The 21,554-nt window shown below is 43.7% G+C and overlaps 1 pseudogene; it reads right to left on the minus strand.

Moving 5' to 3' along the window:
• Window positions 1-1,760: 1,760 nt before the first annotated feature.
• Window positions 1,761-15,668, minus strand: LOC120874507 (annotated as a pseudogene).
• Between the last annotated feature and the right edge of the window lie 5,886 nt (window positions 15,669-21,554).

Consider the following 21,554-nt stretch of genomic DNA (forward strand, 5'->3'; position numbering starts at 1 on the left):
ACCACACTAATAGCAGAAAGCAAAGAACTAAAGACCAATTGATAAGGAGAGGAGATGAAAAAAGATGGCTTAAAACTCAACATTCAAAAAACTGTTCACAAAAAGACACTCAACATTCATGGCATCCAGTCCCACCACTTCATGGCATACAGATGAGGAAAAAGTGGGGAAAGTGGCAGATTTTATTTTCTTGGACTTCAAAATCACTACAGACCTTGACTGCAGCCACAAAATTAAAACACACTTGCTTCTTGGAAGGAAGAAAGGTTATGAAAAACCTGCACAATGTATTAAAAACCAGAGACTCACTTTGCTAGTGAGGTCTGTAGTGTCAAAGCTGTGGTTTTTCCAGTAATAATGCGCAGACGTGAGATATGGACCATACAAAAGGATGAATGCCAAAGAATTGAGCTATTGAACTGTGGTGCTTGAGAAGATTCTTGAGAGTGCTTTATACAACAAGGAGTTCAAACCAGTCAATCTGAAAGGAAATCAACCTCTGACCCTGGTGTCTTAGTTGAGGGATCTACTGAGGGTCTCCAGGTGTAAAGAACAGATGTTTCCACTGCAAAAGTGCCTAACCATGGCAGCTCCAAGCAAATAGTTTGTAGCTGCACCCCTGGAGGAAGCTCAGAAAGGCTGAAGGCTCTGTGTACCCTAGGTCTCCCAATACATGCATTGCATTTTCCCCAGCAGAATTGGAGGCCAAGGAAGGGGCATAGTGTGCTCTGGAGGAGGGGGATGGTTCAGGGATCCACTGGCTCCACCACTTACCAAGTAAGACTGGAAAGGACAGAGCAGGCATATATGGCAGACAGCTGGTGCCTGGGCTGTGGGAACAAAAGGAAACCAGCTCTGCATGAAGTACCACACCCAAAATCCCCTGAAAGAGAAGCCTAGCAATAAGATCATCTGAGATGGGATGAAGAGAGTCTATTTCATTACTCCTTATAATTCCTTTGAATGAGAAGGTGATGGAGTTGGTGAGTCATCACTAACTTTTTTCTTCCATGGCCTAGACCACCCCCCTAGTCATTATCCTTGGGGCTGCCTCTCCCCACCTTCAGTCATGTAGTTCTGGAGGAAATTGGCAGTCATGTGTGCTGCTGGGTCAGGGTCAATGACCATGTAAAGCCAGTCATAGGACCCCATGGCCCTGCCAGGATGGCTGACCTAGGGCTGTACATGAGAACTGAGGTGAGTCATTCAGAGAACAACCTTCAACTCTAATGTCTCTGAGCTTCTTTCCTTACTAGAAGATGCTTTCAGGATATAAAACTCTAGGGCATGTAGCTTGGACTTCCTCACTAGATGTAGAAGCCTTAAGGAGGAAAGTTGTGAGACTAAGACCATCAAAGAAGAGGGAAGGGAAAGAGCGAGGGTGAGAGAGAATTGATGACTTCTGATTTCTTGGGTCCAGTCACTGAGATCTTTGTATTTGCTCTGATTCTTGCGTCCTGGATTCCCAGAGTCATTTCAATGAGTCTCCCCTTTCCTTGAAGTCATTTGGGGGATGGCTCCTCTCAACTGTGATTCAGACTTTGTTCTAGATCCTTCCCAATCATTGTAGCCCTCCAAGAATCAAACAGAGACACCCATTTGTTTCAGCACCATTACGAGTGAAACCCTTTATTCTTTAATGGAAGTAGGGTTTGCAGCCCTCCAAATATAGTTCACCACCATCCTGGGCAGGAGTACCATAAGTGTGAGTGATTGTTTGCTCAGAGCAGCCTTACTGATTCCTGAGCCACACCAAGCATTTACACTGCCTGTGCCAGGCCAATCCTATCATTTCCTCGATCATAAACCGAGAAGTACTGCCTCAGGAAGACGTCACCCAGGATCCAGATCTGTAGATATACTCACTGTGTTCTCTTTAAAGATGGTATAGCAGTGTCCCCTAGAATCCTGGAGGAGTTGATATAGTTGGTATATAGAAAAAACAAGTAACAACATTAGATCTTTGAGTTAAGTACCTTCTTTATTATAACCCACTGTGCCTTTGTTCTATAAAGATACAACTTTAGTGCTTTAAGGAGATGCAGATTAAAAAAAAAAAAAAAAAAACCACTTCAGGGGAAACGAGATTAACATTCATTAAGAAAGAGAGCCAAAAAGTGTTAGCAAGCCTCTTGGCCAGAAGATAATGTAAATCACCTGACACCTTTTGTATACAAAGAGATATACAGAAAGGGTCAGGACTTCTGCTCCTGCATGACTCTGTATCTTCCATTATGTAAAATTTAGGGTATATAAACACTTTTTGAACAATAAAGTTGGAGGGGGATTTGCACAAGCCTGGCCTCCCCCGTGTCAATTCTTTCTCTTGCTCCCTCCCTTTCCTTTTCAGGCTGATCCCTTGGAACTTGGAGGCTCACCGAGTCTACTTACTTGCCCGGGCTTCTGAGACCCACGTGAGAAGGAACCCAAGGCGGGTCACCCTCCTCTATTCAAGTGCGCGCCTGTGACCCAACGTAGACGGTGCAAGTTCCTTGTCTGGAACTTTATTGGTTTTCCACGTAAACCAAGTTAATCAGCCTCTTTTCTCCACTAAATTTTCCTACTACACTTTTTCTCCCTAATCTAATCTTATATTAATAAATAAATAAGTCTTTTCTCACCAACACCGTCCCTGCTTTGAATTCCCTGGATCTACCGGGGCTGGACCCCGGCAAGAAGGAACTATATTCAATCTCCAGTGATATACCTCATGAAAAAGAATATACATTCTTAAACAAATGTACAGTTTTTATATGTGTAACTGAGTCACATTGCTGTGCAGAATAACTGAAAGCAACACTGAAGATCAGCCATACTTCAATATTTTTTTTAGAAAAGAACAAGAGTGTCCATAGTTCTCCTCACTCCCTGTTTCCCTCTTCTGACTCCTGTTCCCTGTTTTCTCTGCAGACAATGCCATTCTCCCCCTGCATCCCCTCAACCTGAACTTTGTTTTTAAAACTATTTTGTATTGCAGTATAGCTAATTAACAATATTCTGAGTTTCAGGTGGACAGTAAAGGGCCTCAACTGTATGTATCCGGGTATGCTGGTTCCAAAGATACCCCTCCCATCCAGGTTGTCATATAACTGAGCAGAGTTACCTGTGCTACAAAGTAACTCGTTGTTGGTTATCCATCTTAAATAGAGCAGTGCCCACAGCACGTTCTTGAAGACTTAACTCAGGAACTCTGGGAAGATTCCTTTGGCCCGCACTCACCCTCTTTGGCCACTCCAGACTTGATTGGATAACTTACTCTGGTTCCCCATCCCCACCAGTCAGTCTGTAGCCCTCATAACCCCCAGTAAGTCTCCAGTGCCCCAATGCAGAGCACCTTGGGATGCCATTTGCACGGAATCCAGTGCAGTTTTGCCCAGAACCAAGCAACTTTCCACATGGCTCCATGAGTTTATAGTTTTATAATACCTGAAATTCCCTTCCTTCCTCAAAGTATTCTTTGAGTCCATCAGCCATCTCTGAACTCCTCTAGGGAGCTGACATGAAGCCTCCACCCTGTGTCAGGGCTCAGCAGTCATTGTGCAGCCTTTATTCACATTAGCATCCAGGCTCCCCACAGAGGGGTCAGGTATCCCAACTCACAAAGGGGGCAACTGGCCAGAGCTAGGGGAAGATGCATCTGAGAAGTAGGGTAACCATGTAATTTATCATCCAAACCAGGAAAACTGTGAGAAAGGAAGGGAGACTGTTAAACCCTATGGTGGGAGAGCACACTGGGAGTGTCCCCAGTCATTCTCTTTTTCATATGGCCTATTTCATGACCACTGAAGCTGACTTTCGTGTTCATGCATCTGAGGGTTCAGATTGAATTGAAGCACTTTGAGGACTGAGGACCATAATGTTCCCCTCTCCTTGTGATTCCCACCATGCCAGCATGGTGTGGCGTCTCCACATTTATTTCAGGATGATCAGTGTCCCAGAGAGCCCTTTAATCTCAAGTGGCTCATTTTGTGGCAGGCTCTGTCAGACTTTATTTTTTTGGGCTCCTAAACCACTGCAGATGGTGATTGCAGCCATGAAATTAAAAGACGTTTACTCCTTGGAAGAAAAGTTATGACCAACCTAGATAGCATATTCAAAAGCAGACATTACTTTGCTGACTAAGGTCCATCTAGTCAAGGCTATGTTTTTTCCTGTGGTCATGTATGGATGTGAGAGTTGGACTGTGAAGAAGGCTGAGCACCAAAGAATTGATGCTTTTGAACTGTGGTGTTGGAGAAGACTCTTGAGAGTCCCTTGGACTGAAAGGAGATCCAACCAGTCCTTTCTGAAGGAGATTAGCCCCGGTTGTTCTTTGGAAGGAATGATGCTAAAGCTGAAACTCCAGTACTTTGGCCACTTCATGTGAAGAGTTGACTCATTGGAAAAGACTGATGCTGGGAGGGATTGAGGGCAGGAGGAGAAGGGGACGACAGAGGATGAGATGGCTGGATGGCATCACTGACTCAATGGATGTGGGTCTGAGTGAACTCCGGGACTTGGTGATGGACAAGGAGGCCTGGCGTGCTGTGACTCATGGGGTGGCAAAGAGTCAGACACGACTGAGCGACTGAACTGAACTGAACTGGCCCAGCAACAGGGCTCAGCAGCATTTGCAATAGTGTGAGATGGCCTGCAGATGGCGCCCATCTAGCAGCTGCAGCACAAGGTTTTCTGAAGTTCCTATTTGAGAACAACCCTTCAGGGTTTTCCCCTCACCTTGAGGATGTAGGCTTGAGCTATCACTGGGTATTTGATACCGTTGATAGTGAAGATAATAGAGAACAGGTTATTGACCACAAAACATGACACATAGTTTAGTTAGAGAGAGAGGGAGAGAGATTAGCCCTGGATCTTTCTTGTGTGTGAAGACTGGGAGTGATCGGGGCATGACCCTTCACCTCAGAATGCCATGGTGTGGTGCCGATGAGCTTCTGGATGTTACTGACCAGTTTTCTTGGGCCAAGGATCAGTGATGTCCACAAGGGCCTCTCAGCTGCCAGAAGAAGCAATAACCTTTCTTTACATGGAGATGGTGAGAGACAGTGTGACAAAGAGGGCATCAAGGCCTCTCTGAGTCTCCCCAGAGCTGCCCCCTTCCCGACTGTTTCCTAAACAGCTCTTTATCTTTTGTGCTGACTCCTTTCCTTTGCTCTCCACATGGCACCTTCCTTGACATCTTTGAATGCAGTATTTGAATACTGCAGGATATTTTGTATCTTGACACAAGCTGTTCTTTCTTCCTAGAAGAGTCCCCTCCTCTTTGACTAGCAAATTTCTTCTCATCTTCCAGATTCCAGCTTAATTATCATTGCTTCAGGGAAGTCTTTCCCTCATTGTTTATCAGTCTCCTGTCTTGGTCACTTTCTGTAGACCATTTCTCATGTATGCTGCTGCTGCTAGTCACTTCAGTCGTGTCTGACTCTGTCCAACCCCAGAGACGGCAGCCCACCAAGCTCCCGCATCCCTGGGATTCTCCAGGCAAGAACACTGGAGTGGGCTGCCATTTCTTTCTCCAATGCATGAAAGTGAAAAGTGAAAGTGCTGTTGCTCAGTTGTTTCTGACTCTTTGCCACCCCATGGACTGCAGCCTACCAGGCTCCTCCGTCCATTGGATTTTCCAGGCAAGAGTACTGGAGTGGGGTGCCTCTCATGTCTAGCATGTACAAAAGTCACAATCACCATGTCACCCTCACATCCAAGAAGGCAGATGCACAAGAAATGACACACACACATAGTGAATTGTGTCTTTGGCACATGCTCATGATACACACACATAGTGAATTGTGACTTTCACAATTCACTATGTGTGTGTGTCATTTCTTGTTGCCTCTGCCTTCCTAGATGTGAGGGTGAGTTTTATTCTCATTGCCTCCCTAAAGTGCCTGACACACAGTGGATGCCCAATGCTTGTCTGTTTAGTGAGTGAATGAAGACTGTGAAAATAATCAATGAGGAACATACAGAGGGCTGTATCTGGTGGGAAACAAGTAATGGGTCAACCACAGAGTGAAGCTGGAGATTTGCAAGGACAGTAGATTCTCATAGTGGAGGGAGAGAGGGGCTCCTCTGGGAGAGGGTGTCTCCCAGCACTGCTCCTACAACCAGCTCAGACCTTGAGACCCTGGCCAGGAAATACATGACTAGCCCACAGAAACTCCAAAGGACAGGTCAGCTTTTCTCTGAGGGTATCCCACAGAATCTTATCATTTATGCCTCTTGTCCTCAGGTCACTCCTGGATCCCCCATTCCTGATTCTCTGTTCTAGCCCCTGCCCCACTGTGTGCCCAGGTACGTGGGATGTCTTTTCTTATTTTTTAGTTGCTTTCTAGTCTTTAGACTCAGCCAACCTCTCTCCACTGCTAGGTAGCTGCTTCCTAAGAAGACCAGTTTTCCCCATTTGCTCAAGAATTTCCCTGTCTTTAAACTGACATTTATCTGTGCTGAGAACTTCCTTGGCCCCAGGTAGCCCTAGACAGTTGGTCATCTTATAACTCTGTTCAGTCTGGTGTAATCCTCCCTGATCCTCTGTTCAGTGCACTGGAGAATCCTCTAACCATGCTCCACGCCTCACAGGGCAGTGGGTGCAGCCCTCTCCCAGTTGCACAGACCTCTCTGGACCCTTTTAGTACCCTGCTCAGAGCCCTGGTCAGAAGGCCTGGGGATTATAAACCCACGGGTTGTTTGCATATCTATGTGTTTATGTGTTTGTTTGTATATGTATTTGTATGTGACTCTAATTGTGCTTTTGTGTCTCTGACTAGCTATGCATGTTTATATGTGTCTCTGTTTATATGTGTCTCTGTTTATATATGTCTGCTTGTGTGTTTCCATGTGTCTGTGTCATTGTGGGTAGTGTATATGTCTGTGTCACCATGAGTCTGAGAATCCATTCATGTGTGTCTGCCTGTGTCTGTGTACAGATGTGGAGCATCAGGCGGGCTGACCCTCAGAGGGAGAGGCTTACTGGTCCATGTGTACATGCCAGTCTCCTGCTTGAATCAATGGTACTCAGTTGAGTGTTCCCTGGTAGTAGGCTTGTCCATCCCTCCAAACATCACCACACTGCCCCTCCCCTGCATCTGTAGAGAGAAAAGAGGGGGAGATCTTTGGAGGACAGTAACAACAGCACTGTTGGAGAGCTTGTGTTTGTGCCTGTCTACCCATCAAGTCCCTAATAAAGTCTCCATTTACAGATGCAGAAATCGAGGCTAGGAGTGATTGAGAACCAGACAGAAGTCAGTTACTGGCTAATGAGTAGCACAGAGGAGGTTAGAAGCTGATTCACATGGCTGGGCTCCACCCACTATGCCTTCTGAAGAGGCCCAGGACCTCCTGCTACCTGTGTGCTCAGAAACCCTCAGATGACAGGGTGCTGAAGAGTTTTGCTTTCCCCTTGTCCAGCTTGTCATTTGTCAGGAAAATCAAAGCCTGGGAGTGCTAATGATGTGGGTTCAGGTCACCCAGAGTTTGCTCCACTGGCCTGTGACCTCTACTGTTAAAGGGTCCCACACTCAGAAGGGGCCACACCTCTCTTCTCCCTGTCTTTTTTTTTTTTTTCTTCTCACTGTCTTAAAATTACTTCTGTTTCTTGAAACCTCTCCTCTCCCTGACTTTTTTTTCCCTCCCTGTCTTAAAATGACTTCTGTTTCTTGAACAGGGGATCTCACATTTTGTTTTGTGTCCTACACTTTTATTTTTCACTGGCTCCTGCAAATTGGGTAGCTGATCCTGGGCTCCCAGTGGAATGCTAATGAGGAAGGAAAGAAAGATGTCCACCATCATTCTCTTTCCTTCCTTATCAAATTCATAAGCAAATCCTATTGCTTTTCCCTCCAAATTGTTTTGTGTTGCCTTCCATTAGTCTTCCTCCTCACTCACCCCCCTAACCAAGTTACTAGTCTTGAGCCCAGGTGCAAGCATGTATACCAATAAAACATTATTTATAAAAACAAGCGGTGGCGCCAGGTTGGGACCTGGGGCCATAGTTATCCTGGTTTAGATTATCTCTCAGGATACTTCTTTATCAAGAGTTCTATAATTTTCATGCAACTGAAAGCACCTTACAGCTAATTTGGAGAAAGGGATTGTCCATCTCTGACTTACTTGCTCAAGTGGAAGGCAAAAACAGGCTCAGAAATGGCACCTTGATTCTTCAGCTTGTCAAAGATGGGGATGGCTCCAGTGAAGGATATGTTGGGGTAGTTCAAGCCCAAGATGCCATCAAAAGGTACACCCTCAAACCCGGATTCCGCCAGGCTTAGACCAAACAGCTGGTCAGTGCTTACAAGGTCCCCAATCTGTGGGAGAGAAGAGTGGTCCCATTTACAGATACATGCAGTGGTGCTAGGACTGGGCTGGGGTGCATTCCCATTATATCCTCAAATAATTGAGGCTGGGCTGTGTCTTTGGTGGACCTCAACAATTAGAACAAGGTGGGAGGGGAATTTGGGTTACATTTGTGTGAAGCTGTGAATTTTAAAACATCTGCCCCTCTGAAAAACACCACCTGAGTGAGTCAAGATGGCCTCATGGCTTCTGTACAGGTGGGTCAACCTAGAGTCAGGCCAGAACCCACTGGTGCTACCTTGTGGACAAAATGAGTCGAGAGCAAGATAGACTTCTCTTTGGCATGATATAATGGCAGGAATGGACTGCATTCTCTGTAAGGAACCTTGTGGATTCTGTATCTGTCCGGGAAGACAGAAGCTGAAAACCCAATCTTACTTGCAGGGTTCTATGAAATTACTGCCTGGAAATTCACTTTTGAGGATACGTGTGTATTTCTGTGAGTGTGTATGAAAGAAAGAGAGAGAAGGGAATTACTCAAGTACTTTGGAGAGGCAGGTAATAGGTTTTATTAGACTCTCAAAGGTCTCCTAGAGAGAGAACTCATTTATCAAGGCTGCTGACATCTCTGGCAGCCAGTTTCCCACTCTGAATACTTGAAGTCCTTGACTACCCCCAGGGTGCCCAGATCAGTTTTATCATGTCCCAAAAACCCCACAGCAAGTGCAGCCATGAAAAGCCAGCCCAGCTCCACCACATACCTTATGTGTGATCTCAGCAAGGCCCTTGCTGTCTGTACCTGTTTCCTCATATGTCTCATGAGCTAATCAGACCATTTGCTGTGTGGAGTTGTTGCAGATTAAACCAGTTATTGCCTGAAAGTGCCTGGAACAGTCTGTAAATATAAAAGTGGGTGCTTTTATCCCCTCTTCTCGCTCCCAGCAAAATGAACCTTGAACTGCTCATGGGCAGAGGAGTTGCAACTCCAAACCACAAACCACTCTCTTGGTTAGCTAATCTGTTTGCTCATGTGTCACCACGGGCACTGCCTCTCCAGACACATGATCCTGTGGATAAGATGGCCAGTATCTATGGGAGTTAGGCTAGGAAGGGTCTTGCCAGATGGTCTTGCATCTGTTTTGCAAGCAGAGGTCACTCCATAACCAGTCCTGACTCAGCTTCTGTTTACACATTACCATAACAGTGTCATAAGCAAGAAATCCCTTTATACTCCCAGATCCATAGGCGATGCTGAAGGTCTTTTGGGTAGGCCAGAAGGTGGAAGACTTTAATGTCTGTACCCACTGGAGAAGGGAATGGCAAGCCACTTTAGTATTCTTGCCTTGAGAACCCCATGAATTGTATGAAAAGGAAAAAGGATAACAAAAGAGGAACTCCCCAGCTCATTAGGTGCCCAATATGCTACTGGAGATCAGTGGAGAAATAACTCCAGAAAGAGTGAAGGGATGGAGCCAAAGCAAAAACAATACCAAGTTGTGGGTGTGACTGGTGATAGAAGAAAGATCTGATGCTGTAAAGAGCCATATTGCATAGGAACCTGGAATGTCAGGTCCATGAATCAAGGCAAATTGGAAGTGGTCAAACAAGAGATGGCAAGGGTGAACATCGACATTCTATGAATCAGCAAACTAAAATGGACTGGAATGGGTGAATTTAACTCAGATGACCATTATATCTACTACTGCGGGCAGGAATCCCTCAGAAGAAATGGAGTAGCCATCATGGTCAACAAAAGAGTCCGAAATGCAGTACTTGGATGCAGTCTCAAAAAAGGCAGAATGATCTCAATTCATCTCCAAGGCAAACCATTCAATATCACAGTTATGCAAGTCTATGCCCCAACCAGTAATGCTGAAGAAGCTGAAGTTGAACGGTTTTATGAAGACCTACAAGACCTTTTAGAACTAACACCCAAAAAAGATGTCCTTTTCATTATAGGGGACTGGAACGCAAAAGTAGGAAGTCAAAAAACACCTAAAGTAACAGGCAAATTTGGCCTTGGAATGCGGAATGAAGCAGGGCAAAGACTAATAGAGTTTTGCCAAGAAAATGCACTGGTCATAGCAAACACCCTCTTCCAACAACACAAGAGAAGACTATACACGTGGACATCACCAGATGGTCAACACCAAAATCAGATTGATTATATTCTTTGCAGTCAAAGATGGAGAAGCTCTATACAGTCAACAAAAACAAGACCAGGAGCTGACTGTGGCTCAGGTCATGAACCCCTTATTACCAAATTCAGATTTAAATTGAAGAAAGTAGGGAAAACTGCTAGACCATTCAGGTATGACCTAAATCAAATTCCTTATGATTATACAGTGGAAGTGAGAAATAGATTTAAGGGCCTATATCTGATAAATAGAGTGCCTGATGAACTATGGAATGAGGTTCGTGACATTGTACAGGAGACAGGGATCAAGACCATCCCCATGGAAAAGAAATGCAAAAAAGCAAAATGGCTGTCTGGGGAGGCCTTACAAATAGCTGTGAAAAGAAGAGAGGTGAAAGGCAAAGGAGAAAAGGAAAGATATAAGCATCTGAATGCAGAGTTGCAAAGAATAGCAAGAAGAGATAAGAAAGCCTTCTTCACCCATCAATGCAAAGAAATAGAGGAAAAGAACAGAATGGGAAAGACTAGAGATCTCTTCAAGAAAATTAGAGATACCAAAGGAACATTTCCTACAAAGATGGGCTCGATAAAGGACAGAAATGGTCTGGACCTAACAGAAGCAGAAGATACTAAGAAGAGGTGGCAACAATACACAGAAGAACTGTACAAAAAAGATCTTCATGACCAAGATAATCATGATGATGTGATCACTAATCTAGAGCCAGACATCTTGGAATGTGAAGTCAAGTGGGCCTTAGAAAGCATCATTATGAACAAAGCTAGTGGAGGTGATGGAATTCCAGTTGAGCTGTTTCAAATCCTGAAAGATGATGCTGTGATAGTGCTGCACTCAATATGCCAGCAAATTTGGAAAACTCAGCAGTGGCCACAAGACTGGAAAATATCATTTTTCATTTCAATTCCAAAAAAAGGCAATGTAAAAGAATGTTCAAACTACTTCACAATTGCATTCATCTCACATGCTAGTAAAGTCATGTTCAAAATTCTCCAAGCCAGGCTTCAGCAATATGTGAACCGTGAACTCCCTGATGTTCAAGCTGGTTTTAGAAAAGGCAGAGGAACAAGAGATCAAATTGCCAACAACCACTGGATCATGGATAAAGCAAGAGAGTTCCAGAAAAACATCTATTTCTGCTTTATTGACTATGCCAAAGCCTTTGACTGTGTGGATCACTATAAACTGTGGAAAATTCTGAAAGAGACGGGAATACAAGACCACCTAACCTGCCTCTTGAGAAATCTGTATGCAGGTCAGGAAGCAACAGTTAGAACTGGACATGGAACAACAGACGGTTCCAAATAGGAAAAGGAGTACGTCAAGGCTGTACATTGTCACCCTGCTTGTTTAACTTATGTGCAGTGTACATCATGAGAAACGCTGGACCTGAAGAAACACAAACTGGAATCAAGATTGCTGGGAGAAATATCAATAACCTCAGAAATGCAGATGACACCACTCTTATGGCAGAAAGTGAAGAGGAGCTAAAAAGCCTCTTGATGAAAGTGAAAGAGGAGAGCGAAAAAGTTGGCTTAAAGCTCAACATTCGGAAAACGAAGATCATGGCATCCGGTCCCATCACTTCATGGGAAATAGATGGGGAAATGTGGAAACAGTGTCAGACTTTATTTTGGGGGGCTCCAAAATCACTGCAGATGGTGACTGTAGCCATGAAATTAAAAGACGCTTACTCCTTGGAAGAAAAGTTATGACCAACCTAGATAGTATATTCAAAAGCAGAGACATTACTTTGCTGACTAAGGTCCGTCTAGTTAAGGCTATGGATTTTCCTGCGGTCATGTATGGATGTGAGAGTTGGACTGTGAAGAAGGCTGAGCGCCAAAGAATTGATGTTTTTGAACTGTGGTGTTGGAGAAGACTCTTGAGAGTCCCTTGGACTGCAAGGAGATCCAACCAGTCCATTCTGTTGTTCCATGTTCAGTTCTAACTGTTGTTTCCTGACCTGCATACAGATTTCTCAAGCGGCAGGTTAGGTGGTCTGGTATTCCCATCTCTTTCAGAATTTTCCACAGTTTATAGTGATCCACACAGTCAAAGGCTTTGGCATAGTCAATAAAGCAGAAATAGATGTTTTTCTGGAACTCTCTTGCTTTATCCATGATCCAGTGGTTGTTGGCAATTTGATCTCTGGTTGGAGATCAACCCTGGGATTTCTTTGGAAGAAGTGATGCTAAAGCTGAAACTCCAGTACTTTGGTCACCTCATCCGAAGAGTTGACTCATTGGAAAAGACTCTGATGCTGGGAAGGATTGGGGGCAAGAGGAGAAGTGGACGACCGAGGATGAGATAGCTGGATGGCATCACAGACTTGATGGACCTGAGTCTGAGTGAACTCTGGGAGATGGTGGTGAACAGGGAGGCCTGGCATGCTGCAATTCATGGGGTTGCAAAGAGTCGGACATGACTGAGCGACTGAACTGAACTGACCTAACTTGTGTAGCTGCAGACAAAAGAGATGAGTGTCATCAGATGCCAAGGGTGGAAAACAGGGCAGCAGTGAAAGATGTTCTGGGTAGGGTGTGTCTATATTCCCAACAGGCTGCACTGGGGCAAAAGAGGGATGGCACCCAAAAGTCAGATGAGCCTGTGTCAAGGACAACCTGGAATTCCTGAAGGGATGTTCCAATGGTAATGTTACACATGTACAGCATCTACAGGGAGAAGAGAGTGGGTTAGTGCAGAACTGGCTACCCTCTATTCCCACACTGCTGCCTCCCTTTGGGTGTCACATATCTCTTGAGATCACTTTCTAACCACTGTGCAGCTCACAGCCTTTGATAACTGTGGTGTCTGCATTTGATATATTTTTCCTGTGCTACATTATATGAAGGATATTTTTCTCTCACCAGGCTTTGAAGTGATACCTCTTTCATGGCAAGCCCAGAGGCATATCCACTGGGCCTCCAGGACTGCTGGACACCCAGGGAAGTTATGGTGCCTTCATTTGAGAAACTCTGTAGTTTTTCAAACCCAGCATTAGCACCCTCTTCTCCAGGAGGTCCTTCTTGATCAACCCCAGCCACTCCCTCAGAACTCAGACCACATCCAATTAACACCACACAGGAGACCCTTTCATTTGACATGTATTTACTCTTTGCCTATCTCTAAGGCTGGCATGGGCATCCTAGAAAACAAAATAAGCCCTTTTCTAATCTAAAAACAGTAAGCACTGTGATAGTTTCTTATGGCTTTACAAGGAATATAGGTTCAATAACATTTTACTGCTGTGGTTCTTGCATCTGTGGAAACTGCATTCCTCTGCCTGGGGATTCACAGTTGCTCTGCAGTTGGTTCTACCTTTTGATCAGAGATGATTCGCTCTTCATCTGTAACTGAGTGACTCCCTAAGTTCAGAAGGATCTGCTGTTGCTGCTGCTGCTGCTAAATCGCTTCAGTCATGTCCGATTCTGTGCAACCTCATAGACAGGAGCCCACCAGGCTCCCCTGTCCCAGGGATTCTTCAGGCAAGAACACTGGATCGGGTTGCCATTTCCTTCCCCAATTCAGGAAAGTGAAAAGGGAAAGTGAAGTTGTTCAGTCATGTCCGACTCTTAGTGACCCCATGGACTGCAGCCTACCAGGCTCTTCCATCCTTGGGTTTTTCAAGGCAAGAAAACTGAAGTGGGTCGCCATTGCCTTCTCCTCAGAAGGAACAATCTCCATCAAACTAATGACACATCTTTGACTCAGAAATGGATGTTTACCTGTTACCAAGTAATTTCTGGGCCCAGTCACCAAGACCAAGAGGTGAGGATGATAGAGCCTTCTCCTTTGGATGGGGCCTCTGTTGCCCAGGGTTTCTACCTCCTGCAGAAACCTCCTGGAGCCCCAGCCGCAACATCCCACCCGTCACCTCCAAATGACCCCAGTTCTAGGCTAGAATACCAGGGGGCGCTGTGGAGCACCATCCTCCTAAAACACTCACATCCATGATGTTCCTCAGGGGGTGAATAGTTATATTTGACCCACGAGAAGAAATATGGAACATTCTGTAAGTATGTTCCTTCACGAAATTTTTCAGCATGTTTTTTTCACTGAGGGTTATTCTCATGGTCTTCACTTTTGTTAGAGGTATTCTTTCATCGAGCATTTGACAAAGAAAACAAAGAAACAGCTACAATTAGCTGTCAGTATTAAGGTATAACTGTCATTGTAATGGTACTGTGTATTTTCCAATCATTTTTATGAGTCACCTTATCAGAATTTTATGCATATTCCATGGCAAAGACATAGGTTTGAATAAAGATTCCATTCTGTAATGTTGGGTAGGCCATATGAACATGTGGGGTCTCAGTGTCCCCTCAGTAAAATGGTGGAATGTAATGATTCAAACCCTCCAAATAGAATATTTTGGGGATAGTGAAGTGATGGATATAAGGTGCCTGATAAATAGGAAGTCTCAACAACGACAGCCATTAACACTGCTGTTGCCATACCATTGTATCCTTCTCATAGAAGCTCAGGCAAGGAGGTAGAAGGAGGATTCCTGTCCTCTTTTACAAGGGAGGAATTTGAAATGCAAGAGGTTTGTGAATTGCCTGTGGTCACACTGCTTGTCAGATATAAAACAGTGTATAAGTAACTCTCCCAATCTTTCTACAAGTTGAAAGAGAAGAGATAGTTGAAAAAAGAATCCAAGAGATAGGGAACAAGTTAGGGAAATGTAGAGGTTCCAGAAGGAAGGATGAGTCAAATGAAAAATGTAATGAAAACAACACAGAGAGAAAAACACTCAGAGCCTTCCAAAGAGATTGAGAGATAAATGATAGTGATACAGAGATGCAGACATAGACATGTACACATTGAAGTAGAGAGGGAACAAAGAAAACATGTAAATAAAATGTAGAAAAGTGCTATTCCACAGGACCACACCTTCATCTGCATTGACTGTGCACTGAAAATTGCAAGGAGTTCCAATTTCAATAGATCATGACATGACTGGACCCCAAGAGTTGTGCAGCTATGCAAATCTACACCAAGACCCTTGTGGCCCAGAGTTCCTATAGCAACATCCTTATCAATAAGTAAGGGTTGAACTTTAAGATTGTCAGGGAAATATTCCATTCCCTTCTAAAACTGATGAATAGAATAATCAGATGAAAAGAAAAATCACATAAATTAATGTGATGTGGCTTACAGTCTCCATACTTACATGACTATGCAATCTCAGAAGGCCACCAGGTCAAGGAGCACAAGCCACTTCATGCTTCTTTCCTGGCTCCAAGTACTCAGGAAAGTTCAGGTTCTTAGCATGTAGTGGTGACCCGGAGCCCCTAGTTATATATGCTCTGACCTGCCCAAGTTTAGCCCTTTAGGCCAATAATAGGTCTGAAAAAACACAAAGGTCTCAATAAAATCTTTACCTTCATCAGTGTCCTTGGCGAGTGGACTTTGAAGCTTCTCAGAATACAGAGAATTGAACTGTAATCTCTTCCTTGAAGTTTGACTGGAAAATCAAACTAGTCTTCATGGACATCTAAGAAGATGGAGAACCTTGAGACTTGGAGAAAAAAAAAAAAAAAACACTGCTAAGCATATCATAAAAATGGATACTAAGGGCCATGCTCAACATTCATGGTTTCATTACATCTTCCTAGCCACTTCATGAGATATGCATTGCTGTCTTCTTTGGAGAAGAAATTGCTAGGAGGGTAAGTTGTCAAATGGCAAAGTGAAGACTTCAGGCACAGTCCAGGGACATACAACTGGCTTTAGGGAATGGGTCTAATGGCAGACATCAGGGGCACCTATGATGCCAGGCTGCATTAAAGATTTAGGGAAGAGCAGTACTTCAATTGCATGGTTTCAGTATTGGAAGAAATGCCATATGCATCCACAAGAAATTTTATATCACCCACAAACAAAGGAAGAACTCTGTGCTAGGTTCTGGGTTAAAGTCTTCAAAGTCAAAGTTGATGAAGACAAAAGTGGTCTTTATCTTAAGAGACCTAGCAGTCTAGTTCTCACAGTCATGGCCCCTGGCGGCAGATATGATAGTAGGACTAGGTGGCCATGTTTAACCCTGGGCCACACAGGCCTTACTACTGGGAGCAGCCTTTCCTCCACTTCACCCATGCTGGAAAGCAGGCCCGTTGACCATGTTTTCAAGAGAATCAGAAGTTTGGATATTTATCTACAATCTACTGGTTTTAATGTTAGCAACTAACGTTTTTGTTTTTTTTCCCCCCCACAAAACAGTGGGAACAAAATCTCCACAGCGATGTGCTGGAATCAGCCTTCAGTCTCTGCATGGATTTATTTCTCACCTAGAGTTGGGAGTGCAGTGGGGACAGAGAGGAATTTAATTCATGTCTGTTGATTTTAAAAGAGACTGAATGCACACTGAACATGTGTGTTTCCTTTTTATTTGTAAAGAAAGATCATTAGGGACATACAAACTAACAAAATTTAACTGCTGAAGATAAATTGATATATTTCTAATATAATTTCCTCATAGAGTCTATGTCATGAAAAATTTTGCCTGCCAAACCAAACATACAAAAAAATAATTTAGAAATGTCTTCCCAATCAAAGAAGACAAAACTACTGTGGCAGCCAAGTAAAGACAATCGTGTTTAATGACTCATCCAGAACTCCCAAGGCCTATTCCTGCAAGACATCTATCCATGCCTGTCCCTTGAGTACAACAGGAGCCTCTCCAGTTGCCAGGTGTGTTTAGATAGGGCACTGTGACTTAATCCTCATATTTTCATGTTGTTTACATTCAGTTTGGGTGGTTAAATCCCAACAGGGGAAATATGATATCCCTGACAAATGACACACATATATGCACTTTGAAATATGGTGTTGGTGAAGACTCTTGTGAGTCCCTTGGTCTGCAAGGAGAGCAAACCAGTCCATGCTAAATAAAATCAGTCCTGAATATTCACTGGAAGGATTGAATGCTGAAGCTAAAGCTCCAATTATTTGCCCACCTGATGGGAAGAACTGACTCATTGGAAAAGACCCTGAGGTAAGGAAAGATTGAAGGCAGGAAGAGAAGGGGAAGACAGGATGACATGGTTCGGTGACATCCCCAAGTCGTTGGACATGAGCTTGAGTAAGCTCCAGGAGTTGGTGATGGATAGGGAAGCCTGGCATGCTGCAGTCCAGGGCGATCCAAAGAGACGGACACTACTGAAAGGACTGAACTGAACTGAACAAACTGAGAACAAAGAGACTGATAAATCTAATTGCATCAAGTTGGTGACTGCTGCCCATAATAACATATTACTTAAGTGTCTTTAAAATTCATAATTATGACTACATTCAGAGTGGAATATCTTCTAACGAAAAACAAAAATTCTGCCCATCCAAAACAAAACAAAACAAAAACAGGAAATAAATCTGAAACTATATTCAACAACTTATTGTTCCTCATAACTTCTGTTACTGTGACAGAATCATATGCATGTTAACAGGTAAAAGCAGGACAATAATTAAAACTAATGTTCTGTTGAAGTAAGCCTTTGAATGGCTATAAAAAGAGGTTCACATATAGCATAAAGAAGTTTAATTCAAACCCTGCTGTCTTAAATCTTGAACTGAAAGCATAAGTTTGTACCAACTAATTATATTCATTTTAATTTTATTTTTTAAGGAAAATGCATACTTCCTCCTCTAACAACTGTAAAGCTTAGAAGAAGTGACAACTTGATAACAGTGACTATTCTGAGGTCTAACATGTAGCTTCTAAATACATTTCCCATCAGACGATGCTTGGATTCTTAAAGAGATGGCTGATTTCAGGACTGAGTAAAGAAATGCACAAAATAATCTTGGGAAACATGAAGGACCAGAAAGCTAAGGGACTTCAAAGACCAATGGGGACTGGACAGAAAGTTTCGGAATCCAAATGAAAAGGCCAAACATCTACCAGTTTGTTGGGCAGAATGATGTTTCTGCTTCTCAACACACTGTTTATGTTTCTCATAGCTTTCCTGCCAAGAAGCAAACATCCTCTGATTTCATGGCTGAAGGCACCATCCACAGTGGTTTTAGAGGCTAAGATGAAGAAATCTGTCAGTGCTTCCACCTTTTCTCTTTCTATTTGCCATGAAGGATGGGGCTGGATCCCATGATCTGAGTTTTTTAAGATTTAATTTTAAGCTGGCCGAATATGTTCAAATGTTAATAGGCAACATCTAATTTGAACTGTGATAGATTGTTAGGACACCAACTCACCATTCTGAGCATTGATTAGGAAAATTAACATCAATGTTTATGCTATTTTTTTATTAAGCATATGTTATATAACTGCAAACAGTTCTTGGAAAACAAGCTAGACTCTTCCTTCTGGGGCGATGAGAAAGTGTTTGGGAGCAGCTATAATAGAGATGAAGCCTCATTCACTGGCCTGCAGCTCACCTCCTGCTGTGGAGGTCTGGTTCCTAATAGACCAAAGACTGGTACTGGTCCTGACCCACTGCGCTGGTATCATGGACTCCTGCTCTAAACCCAATAGTGGGACATTCTGTAAGACAAACCACCCTGCTTCCACCCAGTTTCTGAACAAATAAATGGCATTAAAATTGAGAGAGTAACAGTTATTTAGTTTTAAAGGAGAACAACCAAGTGTAACATATGACTACATTCTTTCAATAAACTGTGAAAACTGCTTTTTGAGAATCAGAGAAATTTGTACGTGGACTGGATATTAGATGTTAATTTTATTGAAAACAAAAGAGCACTTTTTTTCACATCCTATTTTACCCCAAATACTCATTATGTATATTTTGTGAAATGTCCATCTCATCCATAAAACACTTCAAGAAAAACGAATAAGGAGTAAAAGAGATAATGAAATGAGGGTCTGTCTTGATCTAAAAACAGATCTGCATAGCTGATGGACTGAATTGTGTCCACCCTTGACTCCCAATGTGATGGTATTAGTAAGTAGGGCTTTGGGGAGGTACCCAGGTTGACATTGGGTTTTGATGGTAGTCCCTCATGATGGGATTATCCTCTCCCTCTTTTTCTCTCTTATTCTCCCTCTTCCTCCTTTCTTTTCCCCACCACTAATGAAAACATAGCAAGAAGAGAAAGACCTGATTCAAGTCAAGAATGTCTTCCCTGGGAACTCTATTGGCCGCCACCTTGATGTTGCTTAATCTCCTGTCTATGACAACTTGTGGGACTAAGAAGTTAGTTTTGTAGTTATTGATGCCAAATGATGAAATATAAGCTTCATGACACTCTTCTTTCTTATATTTGTTATGTTTGAAATTGTTTTGTAGTGTGAAGTTTATAGAATGAAGTTTCTGTTTTAGTGATACCCTGAGGGGCCTAAGATAGCAGATTCAGGCAGGTCCCTGATGAGTGAGTGGTTGGAAGACCATATGCTCTTTACACCAACTCTTCTCTTGTCATCTGAAAACCATCCCCCCATACCTGACAACCTTACCTCCAACCCTATCTGCATCACCACTCCCCTGCTAACCTACTGAGTCATCTAGTTGGAGATCTTGATTATTCAGGACAGGGTCTGGAAGGAGAAGGAATGCAGGCATTTTTAGAAAGAATGATCTGGGCAGACCCTTCCACGGTTTTACCTTCATTATTGCTATCTGCAGGTGAGGGATAAGGCCTGGGTAGAGAGGAAGCCACAAGTGAGACTGCATGGATATTTGCTAGAGAAGAGAGGAGGAATTCACAGCCCAATAACCAGGAGAAAGGCAGCTTTCACAGGAGGCAGGAGGGAAGGAAGAATCACTGGGAAAAGAATAGTTCCTACCTGAGGGTCAGACCAACGTGAGTCTTCCTGTTAAACTTGGAGGTCGCATCCTTCCTGCTTTAATTACTGCTCCAGATGTGGAGGGGATACAGCTGTACTCACTGCTAATGAGTCATGGGGAGACAGGCAACCTCCCCCAGGAGGCCTTGGATTCCACTCTAACTGTGGGTATCATCTCAAACCAGAGAGCAAATGGCAGGTCATCCACAAGATGATCTACTTTAAATAGTATTTAAAATAATACAAAATTTGTCTAAGAGTCCTGGCATATCTTGTTCCCAGAGTTTTTTAGGAGAGATGATTCGTTAGCCTAATTTGGGTTTCTGTTGAGGAATCTACAAGCTTCCCCATTGGTAACTTCTGACTTATAACTACCTGATCTCATCCCACAGAACCCAAATGATGGTAGGCTGCAGGGGGCAAGGCCTCTAAGGTCCTTGGTGTCACAGCAGCTGTGTGCCAAGTGGTCTACCACTCCAAGGCCTATGCCCAGGACACATGAACATCATCAGACAGTTACAGCCCACTGCTCACCAGAGGCAGCCTAAGCTTTCTCAGCAAAATGCACCTCTTAGCCTCTTGTCCACCGATTGGCACTGAGCTTCAGTCTGGAACAAGTGTTCTGGAGGGAGTCCAGTCTCCCTCTTCCAAGAGTTGGGAAACTGAATCCTGGGGTGTATGACCCACTCTAAAGCTGCAGGTACGTTAGTGAAGACTTGGGACACAGGAACTCTGGTTCTCAGACTAGGAGACTTCCAGGAAGGGAAAGATGAGAGAAAACTCCATTGCATCCACTGTTGGATAGCTCTCATATATCTGCAGGCACCAGAGTGGAAGTTCCTTTCTTGTTGCCCCTCAAGTTTGGTTCTGATTTTGTCAGCAGACATGCGTTCTTGTAGCAGCAGGAAAGCAATACTGCAGACTGTTTCTTCTGGGTTCTAGGCACAGTGGGGGAGCCCCAGCTGTAGTGACCCCAGGAGGTAGTCATGCAGGTGGTGACTGACTCACTCCTAATTCAGAATCCCCAGAGCTATTGCTCCTCATTTAGACAACACAGACCTTTGGGTAACAGGATAACATGAACCTGCATTCACAGTAAGAATTATTCTCTTCTCAGCCTTCTGACAACCTAGATAAGTATCTTATGTTTCCTCAGGGAACCACTGGCTGAGGAAGACTGAGGTCTGAGACTAGCCTGGATGCAAGGGAATGTGTTCCCTCTTTGATACTCCAAATACACCTTGGAGATTCAAAGGACTTGAGATAATTACGATCACTTTTATGTTTTTTTAGGGACTTTGCTTTATGAATATGGTTGGAGAAAAGGGACAGAAACTCAGGAGAAGGCTGGACATCTC

The sequence above is a fragment of the Oryx dammah genome, unplaced genomic scaffold (assembly GCF_014754425.2).
Source record: "Oryx dammah isolate SB20612 unplaced genomic scaffold, SCBI_Odam_1.1 HiC_scaffold_15, whole genome shotgun sequence".
NCBI classification, from domain to species: Eukaryota; Metazoa; Chordata; class Mammalia; order Artiodactyla; family Bovidae; genus Oryx; species Oryx dammah.